The following is a 20225-nucleotide window of genomic DNA, read 5'->3' on the forward strand; positions in this document are numbered from 1 at the left end:
ATACAGTATCAGTCAAAAGTTTGGGCACACCTACTCATTCAAGGGTTTTTCTTTATGTTTTTCTATTTTCTACATTGTAAAATAATAGTGAAGACATCTAAACTATAAAATAACACATATGGAATCATGTAGTAACCAAAAAAAGTGTTAAAAAATCAAAATACATTGAATATGTTTGATTCTTCAAAGTAGCCACCCTTTGCCTTGATGGCAGCTTTGCCCACTCAACCAGCTTCACTTGGAATGCTTTTCCAACAGTATTGAAGGAGTTCCCTCATATGCTGAGCACTTGTTGGCTGCTTTTCCTTCACTCTGCGGTCCAACTCATCCCAAACCATCTCAATTAGGTTGAGGTTGGGTGATTGTGGAGGTGAGGTCATCTGATGCAGCACTCCATCACTGTCCTTCTTGGTAAAATAGCCCTTACACAGCCTGGAGGTGTGTTGGGCCATTGTCCTGTTGAAAAACAAATGATAGTCCCACTAATCACAAGCCAGATTAGATGGTGTATTGCTGCAGAAGGCTGTGGTAGCCATTCTGCTTAAGTGTGCCTTGAATTCTAAATAAATCACAGACTGTCACAAGCAAAGCCCCCCACACCATCACACCTCTTCCACAGTGCTTCCCGGTGGGAACCACACATGCGGAGATCATCCGTTCACCTACTCTGGGTCTCACAAAGACACAGCGGTTGGAACCAAAAATCGAATTTGGATTCATCAGACAAAAAGACAGATTTCCACCGGTCTAATGTCATTGCTCGTTTTTCGTGGCCCAAGCAAGTCTCTTCTTATTATTGGTGTCCTTTTGTAGTGATTTCTTTGCAGCAATTCGACCATGAAGGCCTGATTCCCGCAGTGTCCTCTGAACAGTTGATGTGTTTGTTACTTGAACTCTGTGAAGCATTTATTTTGGCTGCAATCTGAGGTGCAGTTATCTCTAATGAACTTATCCTCTGCAGCAGAGGTAACTCTGGGTCTTCCAGTCCTGTGGTGACCCTCATGAGAGCCAATTTCATCATTGCGCTCGATGGTTTTTGCAGCTGCACTTGAAGAATCTTTCAAACTTCTTGAAATGTTCCACATTGACTGACCTTCATGTCTTAAAGTAATGATGAACAGTCATTTCTCTTTGCTTATTTGAGCTGTTCTTGCCATAATATGGACTTGGTATTTTACCAAATAGGGCTATCTTCTGTATACCAACCTTACCTTGTCACAACACAAATGATTGGTTCAAACGCATTAAGAAAATGCAAATTACCTTTTAACAAGGCACACCTGTTAATTGAAATGCATTCCATGTGACTACCTCATGAAGCTGGTTGAGAGAATGCCAAGAGTGTGCAAAGCTGTCATCAAGGAAAAGGGTGGCTACTTTGAAGAATCTCAACTATAAAATATATTTAGATTTGTTTAACACTTTTTTGGTTACTACATGATTCCTTATGTGTTATTTCATAGTTTGATGTCTTCACTATTATTCTACAATGTAAAATTTAAAGTAAAGAAAAACGCTTGAATGAGTGAGTCTTAACTTTTGACTGGTACTGTATGCATACAAACAAACTGTACCTATGAACATACCATATGTACATGCACACACACACACACACACACAGGTGCTCGTGACCCACACATGCACACAGAAACACACCCCTTCACAACCGTTTGCTCTTCCCATGGTGCTTTGTGATTCAGAGATATCCTGGCCGCAGCAGGTTCCTCTGTACTCCCAGACCTTCATCAAAGAGGAATGAACAGAGTGTGAGGAAGAAAGGAAACGATGCAGAGAGAGAGAAAAGAATATTATTGCTCACTGAGTAATATTATTTTTCCTATTATTATTATCTATCTGTGACATCGTTGATTTGAATGTCTTATGTTTGCTTTGGCAATTTGTGTGGTAGCACTTTCTATGTCAATAAAGCCTTTTTGAATTTGAATTTGAGAGGTGCGGAGAGAAAGAAAGAGAGAGGGAGACTGGAGGGGGAGGATTTGCAGTTTTCTTAGTACCGTGTTCCTCTACTGACTGTGTCCAATCACATAACAGGAATTAGCAGCCCCAAATCATGTCTTCTCAGAGCCCAGTGGATCTCAGCTGAGTGTCATTTTCAAAGCAAGATGGAGGGATGAAGATACATTAATAGAGTGGAAGAGAGGGGGGGAGGAAATAAGGGGAGTGGTAGATGATGTTAAGGACAAAGAGAGAGGGAGAGAGGTAGATGATAAGGACACAGAGAGAGGGAGAGAGGTAGATGATGTTAAGGACAGAGAGAGAGGGAGAGAGGTGGATGATGTTAAGGACAAAGAGAGAGGGAGAGAGGTGGATGATGTTAAGGACAAAGAGAGAGGGAGAGAGGTAGATGATGTTAAGGACAAAGAGAGAGGGAGAGAGGTAGATGATGTTAAGGACAAAGAGAGAGGGAGAGAGGTAGATGATGTTAAGGACAAAGAAAGAGGGAGAGAGGTAGATGATGTTAGGGACAGAGAGAGAGGGAGAGAGGTAGATAATGTTAGGGACAAAGAGAGAGGGAGAGAGGTAGATGATGTTAGGGACAGAGAGAGAGGGAGAGAGGTAGATGATGTTAAGGACAAAGAGAGAGGGAGAGAGGTAGATGATGTTAGGGACAGAGAGAGAGGGAGAGAGGTGGATGATGTTAAGGACAAAGAGAGAGGGAGAGAGGTGCATGATGTTAAGGACAAAGAGAGAGGGAGAGAGGTAGATGATGTTAAGGACAAAGAGAGAGGGAGAGAGGTAGATGATGTTAGGGACAGAGAGAGAGGGAGAGAGGTAGATGATGTCAAGGACAAAGAGAGAGGGAGAGTGTCTAGATGATGTTAAGGACAAAGCGAGGGAGAGAGGTAGATGATGTTAAGGACAAAGAGAGAGGGAGAGAGGTAGGTGATGTTAAGGACAAAGAGAGAGGGAGAGAGGTAGATGATGTTAGGGACAGAGAGAGAGGGAGAGAGGTAGATGATGTTAAGGACAAAGAGAGAGGGAGAGAGGTAGATGATGTTAGGGACAGAGAGAGAGGGAGAGAGGTGGATGATGTTAAGGACAAAGAGAGAGGGAGAGAGGTGGATGATGTTAAGGACAAAGAGAGAGGGAGAGAGGTAGATGATGTTAAGGACAAAGAGAGAGGGAGAGAGGTGGATGATGTTAGGGACAGAGAGAGAGGGAGAGAGGTGGATGATGTTAAGGACAAAGAGAGGGGGAGAGAGGTGGATGATGTTAAGGACAAAGATGATGATGTTAGGGAGAGGGAGAGAGGTGGATGATGTTAAGGACAAAGAGATATGGAGAGAGGTGGATGATGTTAGGGACAAAGAGATATGGAGAGAGGTGGATGATGTTAAGGACAAAGATGATGATGTTAGGGAGAGGGAGAGAGGTGGATGATGTTAAGGACAAAGAGGTATGGAGAGAGGTGGATGATGTTAGGGACAAAGAGATATGGAGAGAGGTGGATGATGTTAAGGACAAAGATGATGATGTTAGGGAGAGGGAGATAAGTGGATGATGTTAGGGGATGAAGAGAGTTGGATGATGTCAGGGACAAAGAGAGAGGGAGAGAGATAGATGATGTTAGGGACAACGAGAGGGGGAGAGAGGTGGATGATGTTAGGGACAATGAGAGAGGGAGAGAGGTGGATGATGTTAGGGACAAAGAGACGGGGAAAGAGGTGGATGATGTTAGGGACAATGAGAGCGGGAGAGAGGTGGATGATGTTAAGGACAAAGATGATGATGTTAGGGTGAGGGAGATAAGTGGATGATGTTAGGGAAATAGAGAGAGGTGGATGATGTTAGGAACAAAGAGAGGGGGAGAGAGGTGGATTATGTTAGGGACAATGAGAGAGGTGGATGATGTTAAGGACAAATGTTAGGGACAAAGAGATATGGAGAGAGGTGGATGATGTTAAGGAGAAGGAGAGAGGTGGATGATGTTAGGGACAAAGAGAGATGGAGAGAGGTGGGTGATGTTAAGGACAAAAGAGAGAGGGAGAGTGGTGGATGATGTTAGGGACAAAGAGAGAGGGAGAGAGGTGGATGATGTTAGGGACAAAGAGAGAGGGAGATAGGTGGATGCTATTATGGACAGAGGGAGAGAGATGGATGATGTTAGGGAGATGGAGAGAGGTGGATGATGTTAGGGACAAAGAGAGAGGGAGAGAAGTGGATGATGTTAGGGACAATGAGAGAGGGAGAGAAGTGGATGATAAGGACAAAGAGAGGGGGAGAGAGGTGGATGATGTTAAGGACAAAGAGAGGGGAGAGAGGTGGATGATTTTAAGGACAAAGAGAGGGGGAGAGAGGTGGATGATGTTAGGGACAAAGAGAGAGGGAGAGAGATGGATGATGTTAAGGATAAAGAGAGAGAGAGTGAGAGGTGGATGATGTTAGGGACATAGGGAGAGAGGTGGATGATGTTAGGGGGAGAGAGGTGGATGATGTTAGGAACATAGGGAGAGAGGTGGATGATGTTAGTGAGAGAGAAGGAATGGGGGTTGGGATGTGGAGACGTTGAGGGGGTAACATTGACCTCTTTTCTCTCTGCATGGAGCTACTGATAACTTTTGATTGGTCTCCCAGGGTATAATGAAAAGGGGCTCCATACAAACTCTACCAGCTGAAAGAATGACAGGAACCAAACCACAATCTCTATGTCAGGTTATCAGTCTATGTCAGGGTGTAAAAGTCTTAAATGAATAAAGACATCACAAATGTCATATTATGTCTATATACAGTGTTGCAACGATTTGCAAATGGTTAAAGAACAAAAGGGAAAATAAATAAACATAAATATAGGTTGTATTTACAATGGTGTTTGTTCTTCACTGGTTGCCCTATTCTTGTGCCAACAGGTCACATATATTGCTGCTGTGATGGCACACTGTGGAATTTCACCCAGTAGATATGGGAGTTTATCAAAATTGGTTTGTTTTCAAATTCTTTGTGTATTTGTGTAATCTGAGGGAAATATGTGTCTCTAATATGTTCATACATTTGGCAGGAGGTCAGGAAGTGCAGCTCAGTTTCCACCTCATTTTGTGGGCAGTGAGCACATAGCCTGTCTTCTCTTGAGAGCCAGGTCTGCCTACGGCGGCCTTTCTCAATAGTAAGGCTATGCTCACTGAGTCTGTACATAGCCAAAGCTTTCCTTAAGTTTGAGTCAGTTGCAGTGGTCAGGGTTTCTGCCAATGTGTACTCTGTTTAGGGCCAAATAGCATTCTAGTTTGCTCTGTTTTTTTGTTAATTCTTTCTAATGTGTCAAGTAATTATCTTTTTGTTTTCTCATGATTTGTTTGGGTCTAGTTGTGTTGCTGTCCTGAGGCACTGTGGGGTCTGTTTGTGTTTGTGAATCGAGCCCCAGGACCAGCTTGCTTAGGGGACTCTTCTCCAGGTTCATCTCTCTGTAGGTAATGGCTTTGTTATGGAAGGTTTGGGAGTCGCTTCCTTTTAGGTGGTTGTATAATTTATCGGTTATTTTCTGGATTTTGATCATTAGTGGGTATCAGCCTAATTCTGCTCTACATGCATTATTTGGTGTTTTACGTTGTACACTAAGGATATTTTTGCAGAATTCTGTATGCAGAGTCTCAATTTGGTGTTTGTCCCATTTTGTGAATTCTTGGTTGGTGAGCGGACCCCAGACCTCACGACCATAAAGAGCATTGGGTTCTATAACTGATTAAAGTATTTTTATCCAGATCCTAATTGGTATGTCGAATTTGATGTTCCTTTTGATGGCATAGAATGCACTTCTTGCCTTGTCTCTCAGATCGTTCACAGCTTTGTGGAAGTTACCTGTGGGCCTGATGTTAAGGCCAAGGTATGTATAGTGTTTTGTGTGCTCTATGGCAATGGTGTCTAGATGGAATTTGTATTTGTGGTCCTGGCGACTGGACCTTTTTTGAAACACCATTATTTTGGTCTTACTGAGATTTACTGTCAGGCGCCAGGTCTGGCAGAATCTGTGCAGAAGATCTAGGTGCTGCATATTTTAACCGCACACTTGTTGTTTGTGTACATGGATTTTATAATGTTGTATGCTTTTCCCCCAACACCACTTTCCATCAATTTGTATAGCAGACCCTGATGCCAAATTGAGTCAGGCTTTTTTTGATATCAACAAAGCATGAGAAGACTTTGCCTTTGTTTTGGTTTGTTTGTCAATTAGGGTGTGCAGGGTGAATACGGGGTCTGTCGTACAATAATTTGGTAAAAAGCCAATTTGACATTTGCTCAGTACATTGTTTTCACTGAGGAAATGTACGAGTCTGCTGTTAATGATAATGCTGAGGATTATCCCAAGGTTGCTGTTAATGCATTTTCCACGGTAGTTATTGTGGTCAAATTTGTCTCCACTTTAGTGGATTGGGGTGATCAGTCCTTTCTTCCAAATATTGGGGAAGATACCATAGCTAAGGATGATGTTAAAAAGGTTAAGTATAGCCAATTGGAATTTGTGGTCTATATATTTGATCATTTCATTGAGAATACCATCAACACCACAGGCCTTTTTGGGTTGGAGGGTTTTTAATTTGTCCTGTAGCTCATTCAAGGTAATTGGAGAATCCAGTGGGTTCTGGTAGTCTTTAATAGCTGATTCTAAGATTTGTATTTGATCATGTATATGTTTTTGCTGTTTGTTTTTTGTTATAGAGCCAAAAAGATTGGAGAAATGGATTACCCATACATCTCCATTTTGGATAGGATAATTCTTCATGTTTGTTTAGTGTTTTCCAATTTTCCCAGAAGTGGTTAAAGGCTATCGATTCTTCAATTACATTGAGCTGATTCTGACGTGCTGTTCCTTCTTTTTCCGTAGTGTATTGTTTTAATGATTCACCATAGTGAAGGCGTAGGCTCAGGTTTTCTGGGTCTATGTTTTTGGTTGGACAAGTTTCTCAATTTCTTTCTTAGGTTTTTGCATTCTTCAACAAACCATTTGTCATTGTTCATTTTCTTCAGGTTTCTGTTTGACATTTTTAGATTTGATAGGCAAGCTGAGAGGTCAAATATATTTATTTACACCTTCACTATTACAGTGAAACATTTTGTCCAGGAAGTTGTCTAAATGGGATTGAATTTGTTGTTGCCTAATTGTTTTTTGGTAGGTTTCCACACTACATTCCTTCCATCTATAGCATTTTTTAAATATTACTCAGTTCCTTTGGCTTTGATGCTTCATGATTGAGAATTGCTCTGTTCAAGTAGACTCTGGTTTTGCTGTGGTCTGATAGGGGTGTCAGTGGGCTGACTGTGAACGCTCTGAGAGACTCTGGGTTGAGGTCAGTGATAAAGTAGTCTACAGTACTACTGCCAAGAGATGAGTTATAGGTGAACCTACCATAGGAGTCCCCTCGAAGCCTACCATTGACTATGTACATACCCAGCGTGCGACAGAGCTGCAGGAGTTGTGACCCGTTTTTGTTGGTTATGTTTTCATAGTTGTGCCTAGGGTGGCAGATGGGGGAGGTGTTTGTCCCCCTGTGTGCTGAGGGAGTGAGGTTCTTGTCCGGTTCTGGCATTTAGGTCGCCACAGACTAGTACATGTCCCTGGGCCTGGAAATGATTGATTTCCCCATTCAGGATGGAGAAGCTTCTTCATTATGACTTCATGACTTCTCTCTCTCTCTCTCGCTCGCTCGCTCTCTCTCTGTCTCTCGCTCTTTCTCTCTTTCTTTCTCTCTCTCTTGCTCTTTCTCTCTCTCTCTCGCTCAATCTCTCTGTCTCTGTCTGTCTGTCTGTCTGTCTGTCTGTCTGTCTGTCTGTCTGTCTGTCTGTCTGTCTGTCTGTCTGTCTGTCTGTCTGTCTGTCTGTCTGTCTGTCTGTCTGTCTGTCTGTCTGTCTGTCTCTCTCTCTCTCTCTCTCTCTCTCTCTCTCTCTCTCTCTGTGTCTCTGTCTCTGTATCTGTCTGTCTGTCTGTCTGTCTGTCTGTCTGTCTGTCTGTCTGTCTGTCTGTCTGTCTGTCTCTCTCTCTCTCTCTCTCTCTCTCTCTCTCCATCTCCCATCTCTCTCTCTCTCTCCATCTCCCATCTCTCTCTCTCTCTCTCTCTCTTTCTCTCTCCCATCTCCCATCTCTCTCCCCCCTACTCCCTTTCTCCCATCCCCCTCCCTCCCCACATCCCTCTCTCTCCACGGTATATAATTGGGCCAGGAGCATTGAGAGTTCCTCCTTTCTCTTCCCGTCCCGATAGACAACTGGACCTAATCAATGCCATGAGCCCATTCACCCACTCCCTCAGTGGGGCATCAGAACCATACTAATGGATACACAGCATGTCTGTCCTCCGTAGACTGTCTGAGAATGTCTCATAGAGGGCTCCGGCTCGTTAGTTATATTAGATTCAGAGGTTAGGTAGACGTTTGCTATTGCTGTTACTGTACTGCTTGTAGGAAATCGATTCTACTGTAGCCTGCTGCTAGCCTGTCGTCTATGAGAACGAATTGGGATTCAGGAGCTGTCAGGTTCTCTTTCCATCAGTCTCTTTCTCTCTTTATTTCGTACTTTACATCTCCCTGCATCATGCATGGGTCTGAACTGTGACCTTTTGAGGTTTCTAGCACACTTCATCACAAACCCTTCTTCCTCTGTTTTCCATTGCCTCTTGCCTCTGGCTCACAGTGTTTACAACCACTCCACTAGCACAGTGGAGCTCAGAATTGTTCATGTCAAGAGCAAACAGCAAAACAGTACACAGTTGTTGAATATGTGGTCATTCATTTCTGAATGACATAATTCATGTGTCTCCCGGGGGCTGATGGAGAGATAAACACTAAGTAGTCACGTCAATCTGAAAAGCTTCAGATACAGTAGCTGCTGAATGATTAACACATAGAGTAGATATAATGAGATTGAGTGTGTGTTTACATAAGGGAACCTATAGGAGATTAGGGTGCGTGGAATGATAAGGCGGAGAGTAAGTCAATTATTATTTTCAGTAAACATCAGGAGGCGGGAGGAGGGCTAGAGGGCAGTCTGACAGCCATGGGAATTTGGAGATCCATTCATACTCATTACTAACATCAATAGGGAGAGAGACTGAGGGGGCGGTGGTGTGAGAGCAGGATAGAGGGAAGAGACAGAGAGAGAGGAGACAGAGAGATAGTAGGAGGAGACAGAGCGAGAGAGAAACAGAGGGAGGAGACAGAGAGAGATAGTAGGCAGAGACAGAGCGAGAGAGAAAGTGAGGGAGGAGACAGAGAGAGAGAGAGCAACAGAGAGAGAGCGACAGAGAGAGAGCACGAAAGAGGAGACAGAGAGAGAGAGAAAGGAGGAGACAGCAAGAGCGAGAGAGATAGTGGGAAGAGAGAGAGAGCAGACAGAGAGAGAGAGAGTGACAGAGAGTGGATTTGGGGGGGGGGGGGGGGTTGTATCATTTGATTTACACAACATGCCTACCACTTTGAAGATGCAAAATATTTTTTATTGTGAAACAAGCAAGAAATAAGACAAAAAAACAGAACTTGAGCTTGCATAACTATTCACCCTCCCAAAGTCAATACTTTGTAGAACCACCTTTTGCAGCAATTACAGCTGCAAGTTTCTTGGGGTATGTCTCTATAAGCTTGGCACATCTATCCACTGGGGCTTTTGCCCATTCTTCAAGGCAAAACTGCTCCAGCTCCTTCTAGTTGGATGGGTTCCACTGGTGTACAGCAATCTTTAAGTCATACCACAGATTCTCAATTAGATTGAGGTCTGGGCTTTGACTAGGCCATTTCAAGACATTTAAAATGTTTCCCCTTAAACTACTCGAGAGTTGCTTTAGCAGTATGCTTTGGGTCATTGTCCTGCTGGAAGGTGAACCTCCGTCCCAGTCTCAAATCACTGGAAGACTGAAACAGGTTTACCTCTAGAATTTCCATATATTTAGTGCCATCCATCATACCTTCAAGTCTGACCAGTTTCCCAGTCCCTGCCAATGAAAACATCCCCATAGCATGATGCTGCCACCAACATGTTTGCTTGTTTTTTTTCTTGAAGTAATGGCTTTTTTCTGGCCACTCTTCCATAAAGCCTAGCTCTGTAGAGTGTACGGCTTAAAGTGGTCCTATGGACAGATACTCCAATCTCCACTGTGGAGCTTTTCAGCCTCTTCACGATTATCTTTGGTCTCTTTGTTGCTTCTCTGATTAAGGCCCTCCTTGCCAGGTCCGTGACTTTTGGTGGGCGGCCCTCTCTTGGCAGGATTGTTGTGGTGCCATATTCTTTCCATTTTTGAATAATGGATTTGATGGTGCTCTGTGGGATGTTCAAAGTTTCTGATCATTTCTTTTAACCGAACACTGATCTGTACTTTGTCCCTGATCTGTTTGGAGAGCTCCTTGGTCTTCATGGTGCCCCTTGCTTGGTGGTGTTGCAGATTCTAGGGCCTTTCAGAACAGGTGTAGAAGTAGAAGTCAGAAATCACATACACCTTAGCCAAATACATTTTAACTCCATTTTTCACAATTCCTGACATTTAATCCCAGTAAAAATGACCTGTCTTGGGTCAGTTAGGATCGCCACTTTATTGTGAAATGTCAGAATAATGGAAGAGAGCATGATTTTTTTCAGCTTTTGTTTCTTTCATCACATTCCCAGTGGGTCAGAAGTTTACATACACTCAATTAGTATTTAGTAGCATTGCCTTTAAATTGTTTAACTTGGGTTAAACGTTTCAGGTAGCCGTCCCCAAGGTTCCCACAATAAGTTGGGTGAATTTTGTCCCATTCCTCCTGACAGAGCTGGTGTAACTGAGTCAGGTTTGTAGGCATCCTTGCTCACACACGCTTTTTCAGTTCTGCCCACAAATTTTCTATAGGATTGAGGTCAGGGCTTTGTGATGGCCACTCCAATAGCTTGACTTTCTTGTCCTTAAGCCATTTTGCCACAACTTTGGAAGTATGCTTGGGGTCATTGACCATTTGGAAGACCCATTTGCGACCAAGCTTTAACTTCCTGACTGATGTCATGAGATGTTGCTTCAATATATTCACATAATATTCATACATCTTCATGCCATCTATTTTGTGAAGTGCACCAGTCCCTCCTGCAGCAAAGAATCACCACAACATGATGCTGCCATCCCGGTGCGTCACGATTGAGATGGTGTTCTTCGGCTTGCAAGCCTCCACTTTTTCCTCTAAACATAACGATGGTCATTATGGCCAAGCTTTTGTATTATTTTTTCTCCAGACCAGAGGACATTTCTCTAAAAAGTATGATCTTTGTCCCAATGTGCAGTTGCAAACCATAGTCTGGCTTTTTTTATGGCGTTTTTTGAGCAGTGGTTTCTACCTTGCTGAGCAGCCTTTCAGGTTATGTCGATATAGGACTTGTATTATTGTGGATCTAGATACTTTTGTACCCGTTTCCTCCAGCATCTTCACAAGGTCTTTTGCTGTTGTTCTGTGATTGATTTGCACTTTTCACACCAAAGTACGTTCATCTCTAGAAGACAGAACACTTCTCCTTCCTGAGCGGTATGACGGCTGCGTAGTCCGTGGTGTTTATACTTGCGTATTATTGTTTGTACAGATGAACGTGGTACCTTCAGGTGTTTGGAAATTTCTCCCAAGGATGAACCAGACTTGTGGAGGTCTACATTTGTTTTTCTGTGGTCTTTGCTGATTTCTTTTGATTTTCTCATGATTTCAAGCAAAGAGGCACTGAGTTGGAAGGTAGGCCTTGAAATACATCCACAGGTATACCCCCAATTGACTCAAATGATGTCAATTAGCCTATCAGAAGCTTCTAAAGCCATGACATAATTTTCTGGAATTTTCCAAGCTGTTTATTAAAAGCACAGTCAACTTGTAAACTTCTGGCCCCTGGAGTTGTGATACAGTGAGTTATATGTGAAATAATCTGTCTGTAAACAATTGTTGAAAAAATTACTTGTGTCATGCACAAAGTAGATGTCCTAACCGACTTGCCAAAACTATAGTTTGTTAACAAGAAATTTGTGGAGTGGTTGAAAAACGAGTTTTAATGACTCCAACCTAAGTGTATGTAAACTTCCGACTTCAACTGTATATACTGAGATCATGTAACAGATCATGTGCCACTTAGATTGCACACAAGTGGACTTTATTTAACTCATTATGTGACTTCTGAAGGTAATTGGTTGCACCAGATCTGATTTAGGGGCTTCATAGCAAAGAATACGTATGCATGCACACCTTTTCTGTTTTTTATTTTTGTTATTTTTTGAAAAAAGTCATTTAAAAAAAAAATCACTTCACCAATTTGGACTATGTTGTGTATGGCCATTACATGATATCCAAATAAAAAATGTAATTACAGGTTGTAATGCAACAAAATAGGAAGAACGCCAAGGGGGATGAATACTTTGCAAGGCACTGTAGAGGGAAGAGACAGAGAGAGACAGAGAGGGAGGAGAGACGGAATATAGAGGTGTAGAACTACTAAGAAGGATGGAATAGAAAAGGGAGAAGGGATAGAAGGAGAGAATATAGCATCATTCTATTTTTCATTATAGCGAACTGAAAGCTGTGTAGTAACAGTAAGTCTGCCAGTGGAAGTAATATGCCAATCTGTTTAATCATTATTTTGGGAAGCATTCTCTGGGAATGTTCAGTTTTAACCCATGGCTAATTGACTTATTAATACCAGCCACACACGGAGAAATACTGCAGAAGCAACACGTACTGACCCCATACCACTAACTTTAATCTGTGTAAGATTCCAAATAGTTTTTTTGTATAGATTAATGTAACCGCCGTGTCCTCAACAATCCTGTTTTCTGTCAGTTATGACCAAATTATTGCCATTTCTGGAAATCCACCTCACAGCAGTGTACCCAGGACCTGACATGAGAGAATACCCAGAGACATTTCCAAATAAAAACGAGCCCTGCACACGTATTCTAATGACACACAAACAACGTTGTCATTGTGGAAAATGTAATGAGCTCAATTGCGATTCCTGAACATCAATAGTCGCTGTTTGTGTCCAGTGGTTTTGGGGTTGGTACACGCTGTCGACTTTAATGAGTGTGGAGGACACAGCACTCTCACAGTGAACATACTGAGATGACGCACACACACATAAACAAGCACCGAGGCACGCATGGACACACACACACACAGACACACACACAGACACACACACACACACACACACACACACACACACACACACACACACACACACACACACACACACACACACACACACACACACACACACACACATAAACAAGCACCGAGGCACGCATGGACACACACACACACACACACACACATACACACACACTCACACACACAAACACACACACATTCACCTCAGACTGGTGGTCAGGCCTCATTTAGCAGGGTGTGTAGCTGTCTCTTGGTAACGAATAGCTCAGGGAAGAGCCCAGTCAGTCCACACTCAGGTTCCTCTACACTGGCCAGATATCCTGCCTCCTGGCCCCCATCCATTACCTCCACAGGGCACAACCTCACTTGATCTATCCCCAGACCAGTGCACAAGAGTGGGCTACAGCGACACCACAGCCGTGTTTAAGATGCACCAGCACGTCCAGAGCTACCGCCAGACTTTCTCATTCTGTCCAGTGTCGCCGGCAGGGGGAAATGATGACAAATGCCCTCTTTATTTCTTCCGTTATTTTCTTCAGTTTGTTCTTCATTTAGGGAAGAAGAAAAAGGAAACTAGAACTTTCCATTTTACGATGACTCAACGCACAGTGTTTAGTGGCTTGACCTTTTACGGTTAAAATAGCTGGTGAAGGCTGAAGATGAGGAGGATTCAGATGTCTGCGGAGTTTTAAGCTCTGTCTCCCTTGGTTACGCAAGCTGGTCCCGTGATATGTGTTGACAACATTCAATGGTGAGGGACTGAGGATCGAGTGTCAGATAAGTCCTGCTGAATAGCCTGGTTTCAGAGCTATACGAAACCTACTTTACGTATTCCTGAGCACCTCCAAGACGTATGATACCTACTAATGGTCTAGTTACTTTAGACAGAGATTAAAATAGGGAGGTCGGTCAGGGAATATGCGTGGGAGCAATCTGCGACTGTATAGCAATCCAAAGGTTGTGTGTTGCATCGCGGGACAACTGTAGCATTTTAGGTCACCCTTGCCTTAACACTTATTCTAAACTTCACCCATTTCACCTAACCTGCTATATAAATTCCCCTAACCTGCTATATAAATTCACCTAACCTGCTATAAAATTCACCTGACCTGCTATGTCAATTCACCTAACATGCTATGTCAATTCACCTAACATGCCATGTCAATTCACCTAACCAACCTGCAATGTCATTTCACGTAACCTGCTATGTCAATTTACCTAACCTGCCATGTGAATTCACCTAACCTGCCATGTCAATTCACCTAACCTGCTATGTCAATTCACCTAACCTGCTATGTCATTTCACCTCATCTTCCATGTCATTTCACCTAACCTGCCATGTCATTTCACCTAACCTGCTATGTCAATTCACCTAACCTGCTATGTCAATTCACCTAACCTGCTATGTCATTTCACCTAACCTGCCATGTCAATTCACCTAACCTGCCATGTCAATTCACATAACCTGCTATGTCAATTCATCTAACCTGCCATGTGAATTCACCTAACCTGCCATGTCAATTCACCTAACCTGCTATGTCAATTCACCTAACCTGCTATGTCATTTCACCTCATCTTCCATGTCATTTCACCTAACCTGCCATGTCATTTCACCTAACCTGCTATGTCAATTCACCTAACCTGCTATGTCAATTCACCTAACCTGCTATGTCATTTCACCTAACCTGCCATGTCAATTCACCTAACCTGCCATGTCAATTCACATAACCTGCTATGTCAATTCACCTAACCTGCCATGTCAATTCACCTAACCTGCCATGTCATTTCACCTAACCTGCTACGTCAATTCACCTAACCTGCCATGTCAATTCACCGAACCTGCTATGTCAATTCACCTAACCTGCCATGTCAATTCACCTAACCTGCCATGTCAATTCACCTAACCTGTCATGTCAATTCACCTAACCTGCCACGTCAATTCACCTAACCTGCTATGTCAATTCACCTAACCTGCCATGTCATTTCACCTAACCTGCTACGTCAATTCACCTAACCTGCCATGTCAATTCACCTAACCTGCTATGTCAATTCACCTAACCTGCCATGTCAATTCACCTAACCTGCCATGTGAATTCACCTAACCTGCTATGTCATTTCAAGTAACCTGCTATGTCAATTTACCTCACCTGCCATGTGAATTCACCTAACCTGCCATGTCAATTCACCTAACCTGCTATGTCAATTCACCTAACCTGCTATGTCATTTCACCTAACCTTCCATGTCATTTCACCTAACCTGCCATGTCATTTCACCTAACCTGCTACGTCAATTCACCTAACCTGCCATGTCAATTCACCTAACCTGCTATGTCAATTCACCTAACATGCTATGTCAATTCACCTAACCTGCCATGTCAATTCACCTAACCTGCTATGTCATTTCAAATAACCTGCTATGTCAATTTACCTCACCTGCCATGTGAATTCACCTAACCTGCCATGTCAATTCACCTAACCTGCTATGTCAATTCACCTAACCTGCTATGTCATTTCACCTAACCTTCCATGTCATTTCACCTAACCTGCCATGTCATTTCACCTAACCTGCTATGTCAATTCACCTAACCTGCTATGTCAATTCACCTAACCTGCTATGTCAATTCACCTAACCTGCCTTGTCAATTTCACCTAACCTGCTACGTCAATTTCACCTAACCTGCTACGTCAATTCACCTAACCTGCTATGTCAATTCACCTAACCTGCCATGTCAATTCACCTAACCTGCTATGTCAATTCACCTAACCTGCCATGTCAATTCACCTAACCTGCCATGTCATTTCACCTAACCTGCTACGTCAATTCACCAAACCTGCCATGTCAATTCACCTAACCTGCCATGTCAATTCACCTACCCTACATGTCAATTCACCTAACCTGCTATGTCAATTTACCTAACCTGCCATGTGAATTCACCTAACCTGCCATGTCAATTCACCTAACCTGCTATGTCAATTTACCTAACCTGCCATGTGAATTCACCTAACCTGCCATGTCAATTCACCTAACCTGCCATGTCAATTCACCTAACCTGCAATGTCAATTCACCTAACCTGCCATGTCAATTCACCTAACCTGCTATGTCAATTCACCTAACCTGCCATGTCAATATACCTAACCTGCTATGTCAATTCACCTAACCTGCCATGTCAATTCACCTCACCTGCCATGTCAATTCACCAAACCTGCCATGTCATTTTACCTAACCTGCCATGTCAATTCACCTAACCTGCTATGTCAATTCACCTAACCTGCCATGTCAATTCACCTAACCTGCCATGTCAATTCACCTAACCTGCTATGTCAATTCACCTAACCTGCCATGTCAATTCACCTAACCTGCTAACACCTAACCTGCCATGTCAATTCACCTAACCTGCCATGTCAATTCACCTAACCTGCTATGTCATTTTACCTAACCTGCCATGTCATTTCACCTAACCTGTCATGTCAATTTCACCTAACCTGCTATGTCAATTCACCTAACCTGCCATGTCAATTCACCTAACCTGCTATGTCAATTCACCTAACCTGCAATATGTCATGTCACCTAACCTTCCATGTCATTCACCTAACCTGCCATGTCAATTCACCTAACCTGCTATGTCAATTCACCTAACCTGCCATGTCAATTCACCTAACCTGCCATGTCAATTCACCACCTAACCTGCCATGCTACCTGTCAATTCACCTAACCTGCTATGTCAATTCACCTAACCTGCTATGTCAATTCACCTAACCTGCTATGTCAATTTACCTAACCTGCTATGTCAATTCACCTAACCTGCTCAATTCACCTAACCTGCTTCACCTAACCTGCCATGTCAATTCACCTAACCTGCTCAATTCACCTAACCTAACCTAACCTTCCTTTCACCTAACCTGCCATGTCAATTCACCTAACCTGCCATGTCAATTCACCTAACCTGCTATGTCAATTCACCTAACCTGCCATGTCAATTTCACCTAACCTGCCATGTCAATTCACCTAACCTGCCATGTCAATTCACCTAACCTGCCATGTCACCTAACCTTGTCAATTCACCTAACCTGCTATGTCAATTCACCTAACCTGCCATGTCAATTCACCTAACCTGCCATGTCAATTCACCTAACCTGCTATGTCAATTCACCTAACCTGCCATGTCAATTCACCTAACCTGCCATGTCAATTCACCTAACCTGCCATGTCAATTCACCTAACCTGCTATGTCAATTCAATTTACCTAACCTGCCATGTCAATTCACCTAACCTAAATTCACCTAACCTGCCATGTCAATTCACCTAACCTGCCATGTCAATTCACCTAACCTGCCATGTCAATTCACCTAACCTGCTATGCCATGTCAATTCACCTAACCTGCCATGTCAATTCACCTAACCTGCCATGTCATTTCACCTAACCTGCCACATTCACCTAACCTGCCATGTCAATTCACCTAACCTGCTATGTCAATTCACCTAACCTGCCATGTCATTTCACCTAACCTGCTACGTCAATTCACCTAACCTGCCATGTCAATTCACCTAACCTGCCATGTCAATTCACCTAACCTGCCATGTCAATTCACCTAACCTGCTATGTCAATTCACCTAACCTGCCATGTCAATTCACCTAACCTGCTATGTCAATTCACCTAACCTGCCATGTCAATTCACCTAACCTGCCATGTCATTTCACCTAACCTGCTACGTCAATTCACCTAACCTGCTATGTCAATTCACCTAACCTGCCATGTCAATTCACCTAACCTGCCATGTCAATTCACCTAACCTGCTATGTCAATTCACCTAACCTGCCATGTCAATTCACCTAACCTGCTATGTCAATTCACCTAACCTGCCATGTCAATTCACCTAACCTGCCATGTCAATTCACCTAACCTGCTATGTCAATTCACCTAACCTGCCATGTGAATTCACCTAACCTGCCATGTCATTTCACCTAACCTGCATGTCAATTCACCTAACCTGCCATGTCAATTCACCTAACCTGCTATGTCATTTTACCTAACCTGCTATGTCATTTCACCTAACCTGCTATGTCATTTTACCTAACCTGCCTTGTCAATTTCACCTAACCTGCTACGTCAATTCACCTAACCTGCCATGTCAATTCACCTAACCTGCTATGTCAATTCACCTAACCTGCTATGTCAATTCACCTAACCTGCCATTTCAATTCACCTAACCTGCCATGTCATTTCACCTAACCTGCTACGTCAATTCACCTAACCTACCATGTCAATTCACCTAACCTGCTATGTCAATTCACCTAACCTGCCATGTCAATTCACCTAACCTGTCATGTCAATTCACCTAACCTGCTATGTCAATTTACCTAACCTGCCATGTCAATTCACCTAACCTGCCATGTCAATTCACCTAACCTGCTATGTCAATTCACCTAACCTGCCATGTCATTTCACCTAACCTGCTACGTCAATTCACCTAACCTGCCATGTCAATTCACCTAACCTGCTATGTCATTTCACCTAACCTGCTACGTCAATTCACCTAACCTGCTATGTCATTTTAACTAACCTGCCATGTCAATTCACCTAACCTGCTATGTCATTTTACCTAACCTGCTATGTCAATTCACCTAACCTGCTATGTCATTTTACCTAACCTGCTACGTCAATTCACCTAACCTGCTATGTCATTTTACCTAACCTGCCATGTCAATTCACCTAACCTGCTATGTCATTTTACCTAACCTGCCATGTCAATTCACCTAACCTGCTACGTCAATTCACCTAACCTGCTACGTCAATTCACCTAACCTGCCATGTCAATTCACCTAACCTGTCATGTCAATTCACCTAACCTGCTATGTCAATTTACCTAACCTGCCATGTCAATTCACCTAACCTGCCATGTCATTTTACCTAACCTGCCATGTCAATTCACCTAACCTGCTATGTCATTTTAACTAACCTGCTATGTCATTTTACCTTACATACTATAATACTATACATCAGGGTTCCCCAACTTGTGGCCAATGGATGGTTTTTATTTGCCACTTCACCCCCCAAAGAAATGTGATTTTAATATTGGAAATCTGTTCCAATGGATTCCTACTCATAATAGAGATAAATATGGAATTGTATACAAATGTTAGCAAGGTTTGAAATCTTTCAGTCAAATATTACATTTGTTTGGAATTCTTGCAGTCAATTTGCAGTCTGCAAATGATTTGTAATTATGTTCCGGCCCCCTGACCATACTCTCAGTAAAATATCACCCAGCCGCTGAATATAGTTGATGACCCCAATATGTATGCTATTATGTGACCAGGTAAGACTTATGATACTATACTGAACAAAAATATAAATGCAAAAAAGACATTAAAAAAGGTGGGGCCGGAGAGGACGGCTGCCGTTTCATGGGCTCTTAACCAAATATTTTTGTATTTTTTGTAAATATTTTGTACATAATGTTGCTGCTACCATCTCTTATGACTGAAAACCTTGCTATTGTTAGTTTACTGCTGCTCTTTAATTATTTGTTACTTTTATTTCTTATCTTTTTAGGTATTTTTCTTAAAACTGCATTGTTGGTTAATAAGGGCTTGTAAGTAAGTATTTTACTGCATTTCTACAACTGTGACAAAAATGTCACATGTGACAATAAACATTTGATTTGACTTGATTTGAACATGTACATTTTTGGTCTAGTGTTTCATGAGCTGAAATGAAAGTTCCCAGAAATGTCCCATATGCATAAAAAGCTTATTTTATTTGTCTCGAATTTTGTGCACAAATTTGTTTACATTCCTGCCGAGATAATCTTTCCACCTGACAGGTGTGGCAAATCAAAAAGCTGATTAAACAGCATAACAATTACACAGGTGCACATTGTGCTGAGGACAATAAAAGTGCACTTTAAAATGTGCAGTTTTGTTACACAACACAATGACACAGATGTCTCTAGTTTTGATGGAGTGTGCAATTGGCATGCTGCCTGCAGGAATATCTGTTGCCATATAATTGTATGTTAATTTCTCTACCATAAGCCGCCTCCAACGTTGTTTTAGAGAATTTGGGTAACTACGCCAGCCCAGTACCTCCACATCCGGCTTCTTCACCTGCGGGATTGTCTGAG

This window comes from Oncorhynchus masou, chromosome 18 (assembly GCF_036934945.1).
Source record: "Oncorhynchus masou masou isolate Uvic2021 chromosome 18, UVic_Omas_1.1, whole genome shotgun sequence".
Lineage (NCBI taxonomy): Eukaryota > Metazoa > Chordata > Actinopteri > Salmoniformes > Salmonidae > Oncorhynchus > Oncorhynchus masou.